This window comes from Capra hircus, chromosome 2 (assembly GCF_001704415.2).
Source record: "Capra hircus breed San Clemente chromosome 2, ASM170441v1, whole genome shotgun sequence".
Taxonomy (NCBI): domain Eukaryota; kingdom Metazoa; phylum Chordata; class Mammalia; order Artiodactyla; family Bovidae; genus Capra; species Capra hircus.
Window position 1 is genome coordinate 112922830 of NC_030809.1, and position 5646 is coordinate 112928475.

Here is a 5646-nt window from a genome sequence, read left to right on the forward strand (position 1 = left end):
GGTTTGATAAAATATATGTCAGGCCTTGTGGAAATAAACGAGTGAGAAAGCTGGAAAGATGGGGACAGGACAGGAAAGTGGTGAGTCAAATGGTTAGAGCTGACCACTCTGCAAATGGAGCTGTTCTGAGGTCTGAGAAGAGTTTGGAGACTGGGAGAATTTGACTGAGGAAATCTGTCATTTGCAAGGGCGTTAAAATTCCTGGGAATAATGACAAACCCTGGGTCACCTGGAGGTTGAAATAAGTAGCCCAGAGGGACAGTAAAATTGAAGGCTGACGGGGGGAGGGGGTCTCAAAGCCTTTTGTATCAAAGTTGGAGACAAATGAGCTGAAATCAGCCACGGAGAGGGAGGGAAATTCACATAACTCTCCTAATTTATGGTAGGTGGGGTGTGGGAAGCAGGCCGCCAGAGTTGGCCAGGTGGTCGTGATGAGGGGCCGGGCCTGAGAGTTGAGAGCTTCACTCAGTCATTTCTGTAGAGGCTGGAGGGAAGCGAGAGTTCCCCCAGAAAAGCCTGAGGTCTACAGAGTGACTTTTGGTCCCCAAGAAACCCAGACTTCGCCCCTCCAGGATGAAGGATGTTAGCGGCAGCATTGTGATCATTAATTCATTCCATTCTGTGGGGAGGGGGAAATTTCCCCCTTTACTCCTCTTAGTTCTTATAACTACGCTAATAATCAAACCAACACAAAACAGGTTAGGAGAAAAAGGAGCACATTTTAATCCAGGTGCATGAAGTTCTCATGGAACCTAAGGAGTGGCCAAAGCGGGCAGCTTGTATACCTTTTGGAGAAAGAAACAATAAACCTGTGAGGAACTGGCAGGGCAAAGAAACTTAGGCGCCTAATTAGCGAAGAATCAACACAGAATTGGGGCTTGGGGTAGTAACTTAAAGAGGCAACAAGGCTTGTGTAAATAGGCATCTCGGCCTGAATTCCCTGTCTTTGGCAGTAAGGGTGTTTTACCTCCAGATGCAGGAAATTTACTTTTCACGGGAGAGATTTATTTCCTGCTTTCAGGGAGAAAGAGAGGAGGGTCAGTGTCCCTCTTGTGTTGGCCATTTCTTAAGCAACTTTAATCCAAAATCATCAATATGCCTTTGAGGGCAGCCTACCCCGGCCCCGATAATTCCTAGGCGGCTCTGATACTGGGGGGCTGCCGTTCTTCATCTCCCCAGGATCATGGTCCTTCTCTGAGTTCCAGGCAACCACTACCAGTCCTCTTAGAGTTTGTACAAAATAAATGAAACTCCGTGCCATTCTCATCATTGGCAACGCTAAAATCCCCATTCTCAAGGATCTTAATGACTGGGGGCAGGGGAGTGGGAAATGAAAGTCTTGATGGGGACTCAGAAAAAGTAACACCTAACAAAGTCTAGAAAGCTGGATAGAAAATGACCTTTCCGAGGATATTTCTTTGTAAGACAAAAGCTCTTTGAGACAGGTATTTTCTAGGAAGGAACCTTTTTCAAAATGCAAATAAACCACTTAAGACCAAAGAATACCTATTGTTTCCCACAGTCTGCTATTTCTGGCACACTTTCTGAGAACAGGAATTAGCTTGGGGCCAAGTGAGAAAACTAGGGGCAGAGGGAGATGTTTGTAGTTGGGCTGCCCTGCAATGACGGAAGCCTCGGCCAATTCTAGGGTGTCCTAGCTTGTAGGGAGAAAGGGGATAAACAAATACATTGCTCCCAAGTGACAGTTACCTTTATTCTGCCTCTGAAATTATTTGCCTTTAAAAAAAACGCATTTATTTCTTTGCGTTGTGTCTTAGTCGCAGCATATGGTATCTTCAGTTGCAGCAGGCAAATTGTTCTTTGCGGCATGTGGGATCTAGTTCCCTGACTAGGGATTGAACCTGGGCCCCCTGCATTGAGACTGCAGGGTCCTAACCACTGGACCACCAGGGAAGGCTTTCTTATAACTCTAAAGACTTGGCCCAAAGAGGGGTGAGTAGAGGAAAGGAGAAAGAGACAAGCCTGTTGGATGTGATCACAGAGAGCACGTGGGGCACCTCGAACGAGCCCCAGGAACACTGGCATCTTTAGCATGGGCAGAGGAGGTGAGAAAGACTGCCTGTAAAGGGGGCTATGTAGGTTCCCTGGGAAATACGCCCCATTCCGCAGCCAGTCTTGGGAAAGAGATTAAAGAAACCAAGAGATAAGAGTACACAGTGGATGCTGGAGTTTTCAGAAGTGAAAAACAGGCTGTCACATGAAAGGACAGTAACTGAGCTGGGGTGACATTCTTTTTTTTTTGGGGGGGTGACATTCTTGAATATTTATTCAGTGGTAGATTGAAAGCCGTTAAGGAATTGCAAGTAGGGGAACGACACGGCTGTGTGTGTGTGTGTGTGTGTGTGAGTGTGAGTGAGTGTGTGTGTGTGTGTGAGTGTGTGTGAGTGTGTGTGTGTGTTCAGGTCGGCCGCTGACCAGGAAGAAGCTGTGTGGGTGGGGGGGGGGGGTTGGCGGCAGGGGGATAAGAGGCAAGGAGAGGATTCAGCCACTCCAGTCTCCTTCCTTCTGTACTCATCATCGAGTTTCCTCTCCCTTCTACCATGTGTGTGCTCAGTCACTGAGTCATGTCCCACTCTTGGCCACTCCACAGGCTGTAGCCCGTCAGACTCCTCTGTCCATGGGATTCTCCAGGCAAGAATACTGGAGTGGGTCGCCATTTCCTCCTCCAGGGGGTCTCTTCCCAGCCCAAGGATCGAAGCTACGGATACATCTCCTGCACTGGCCTTCTTTACCACTAAGCCACCTGGGAAGCCCACCTCCCTATCTATAGGAGCCTAGAAAGAGCCTAAAAAATAGTCTGGAGACTTATTTTTCCTCCCAGGCTATGTGGGGTGATTCTTCCTTTTTACAGTTGTCAGAAATGAAAGTGACAAATGTAGCCTGTTTCTCACCTAAAGAAAATAAGCCTTGCTAGATTTTAAGAAAAAGGAGAACGTCAGAATAGAGATGTTCTATGTACTTTAACCAAGAAACTTCTCAGTTGGCTGTCCTGCCATCCCCAGGTATTATCTTAATTTATTCAATATTCACTATATGTCACTATGAAAGTGAAAGTGAAGTCGCTCAGTTGTGTCCGACTCTGCGACCCCATGGACTGTAGCCCACCAGGCTCCTCCATCCATGGAATTTTCTAGGCAAGAGTACTGGAGTGGGTTGCCATTTCCTTCTCTAGGGGATCTTCCCGATCCGGGGATCGAACCCGGGTCTCCCGCATTGCAGGCAGACACTTTTACCATTTGAGCCACCAGGGAATCCCATATGTCACTGTAGAGGAGGAAAAGTAATTTTGCCTCTACCCTTCTAGGCTTGAATGAGTGCTGTGCTCAGCTGCTCAGTTGTGTCCAACTTTTGCAATCTCATGGACTGTAGCCCACCAGGCTCCTCTGTCCGTAGGGGATTCTCTAGGCAAGAATACTGGGGTGGGTTGCCATGCCCTCCAGGATCTTCCCAGCCCAAGGATCGAGGTCTTGCACATTGCAGGAGAATCCTTTACTGTCTCAGCCACCAGGGAAGCCCATGAATACTGGGAAAGATTAACAAGAGGAAATTTTAATTCCATTCCTATACAAAAGCTCCACAAAGACAAGGGACTGAAAGACATGACCAGACCAGGATGCTTTTATGACTTTTAGACAAAGAAACAATAACTTTATGAAGAATTGACAAGACAAAGGGGTTTGGGCTGGAAGTAATAGACGGTGAGGAAGTAACAAGATTTGTTTATCCAGCCTTTTTGGCCCTAAATTCCCTGTGTCTGGTGGTGAGGATGCCTATTCCAGGTACACTGAGGGCACCTTTCACAGGGAGTTTTGTTTTTGTTTTTTTAATTTCTGCTGTATAGCAAAGTGACTCAGTTATATTTACATTCTTTTTCATATTCTCTTGCATTCTGGTTTAATACAGGATATTGAATATAGTTCCCTGTTCTATGCTGTAGGATCTTGTTTATCCATCCTCTATGCTAGTTAGCATCTGCAAATTTCAAGCTCCCAATCCTTGTCTCCCCCACCCTGTTGGGCAACCACAAGTCTGTTCACCATGTCTGAGTCTGTTTCTGTTGTATAGATATGTTCATTTGTGTCTTATTTTAGATTCCACATATAAATGATATTTGGTATTTGTCTTTCTGACTTTGCTTAGGATGATAATCTCTAGGTATATCTGTGTTGCTGCAAATGGCATTATTTCATTCCTGTTTTTTATCACATGGGAGATTTATCTTCTGCTTAGTAGGGGGACAAAGGAAGGTGAGAGTGCCCTTCTTGTACTGGCTATTTCTCTAGTGCTCTTAATTCAAAATAAATGCCAAAGTGGGAGATATTGGTACTAAGATGAGGTCCATGAATAAGACAGATGGGATCTCTGTTCTCTTAGACTTTACATTCCAGGTAGGTTTTGGATGTGGGTGTGCACATGCATGTGTACATGAGTGTGCGCGTGTGTATGTTGGGAGCAGTGAGTGAGACAGACTGTAAACAAGTAACCATGAAAACTTGAGATTCTGAGAGGGGCTGTAAAGACAAAAGGGTCCTGAGATAGAATATAATAGGGTGGAGGACAGTCCTCTGAATGTAATACATGCTCAAGGGAGGTGACATTTGAATTTAGACTTGAAGGCAGAAAAGGAATTGGAGTACAAAGGTCCTCTGAAGCGGACAAAAGAGCCTGTGCAAAGACTTTGAGATGGTTACAAGTCTGGTTTAGGATGAGATGGAGGAGGCAGGCAGGATTGGAGGAAGGGAAAGCTAACGAAGGATTTTTTTTTTTTTTTTTTTTTTTTTTGCTGACGCTGGCTCTTAGTTTTGGCATTTGGAATCTAGTTCCCCAAGACTCTGAGCTCCCAGTGCTGGGGGTCTGGGTTTGATCCTTGGTCAGGGAAAGTATTAGTTGCTCAGTTGCGGTCTCAAAGACTCAGACTGAGTGACTGACACTTTCCCTTACGAGGGATCAAGCCCAAACTCCCTGTTTTGGGATCGCAGCGTCTTAGCCACTGAACCAACCACCAGGCCCTGGAAAGATGTTTTAACTGGAGAATGACCCAAGTTATTTTCTAAAAAACTGCTGTGGTTCTGTGTAGATATGTAATTGAGGAAGTCACTGGAGTATCCAGAGGGATTTTAGACAAGAGTTTAGACAAGAACAGTGGTAGTGGCAATGCACAGAAGTGGATGGGCTTGTGACGTAGGTGTGCAAGTAGAAGCACCAGTATTCGGTGACACGTTAGATGTGAGAAATAAGGGATACAGAGAAATCAGGAATAAATAATCAGGAGTTTTAGCTTGGGCAACGGAGTAGACGATGATGCTGTTTACTGAGGTGGAAAGATGTGGAGGTGAGTGGCTTTTGAGGAGGGAATCGGAGATCTATTATGGTATGTTATATTCAAAATGACATTAAGTAGATGGTTTAATATACGAATTTCGAGTTCAGAGGTAAAGTTTTGGCTGAATATATAATACTGGGAGTCATAGGAGATGATGGTGCTACTGCCCGTGGGCTCAGATGATCTGTTCCTGAAAAACAGTCAGATCAAGTCAAACATTTCCTAACTTAATAACATGTCATGCCTGAGTGCCCTGTTTCAGGTAATCCCCACGTTTCGCAGGCAATCACCGTTCATTCCAA

General features: G+C 45.4%; 1 non-coding gene across 1 annotated transcript; it reads right to left on the bottom strand.

Moving 5' to 3' along the window:
- TRNAE-CUC lies at positions 1842-1914 on the bottom strand. Its single transcript has one exon. It is a non-coding gene; the product is annotated as a tRNA-Glu (tRNA).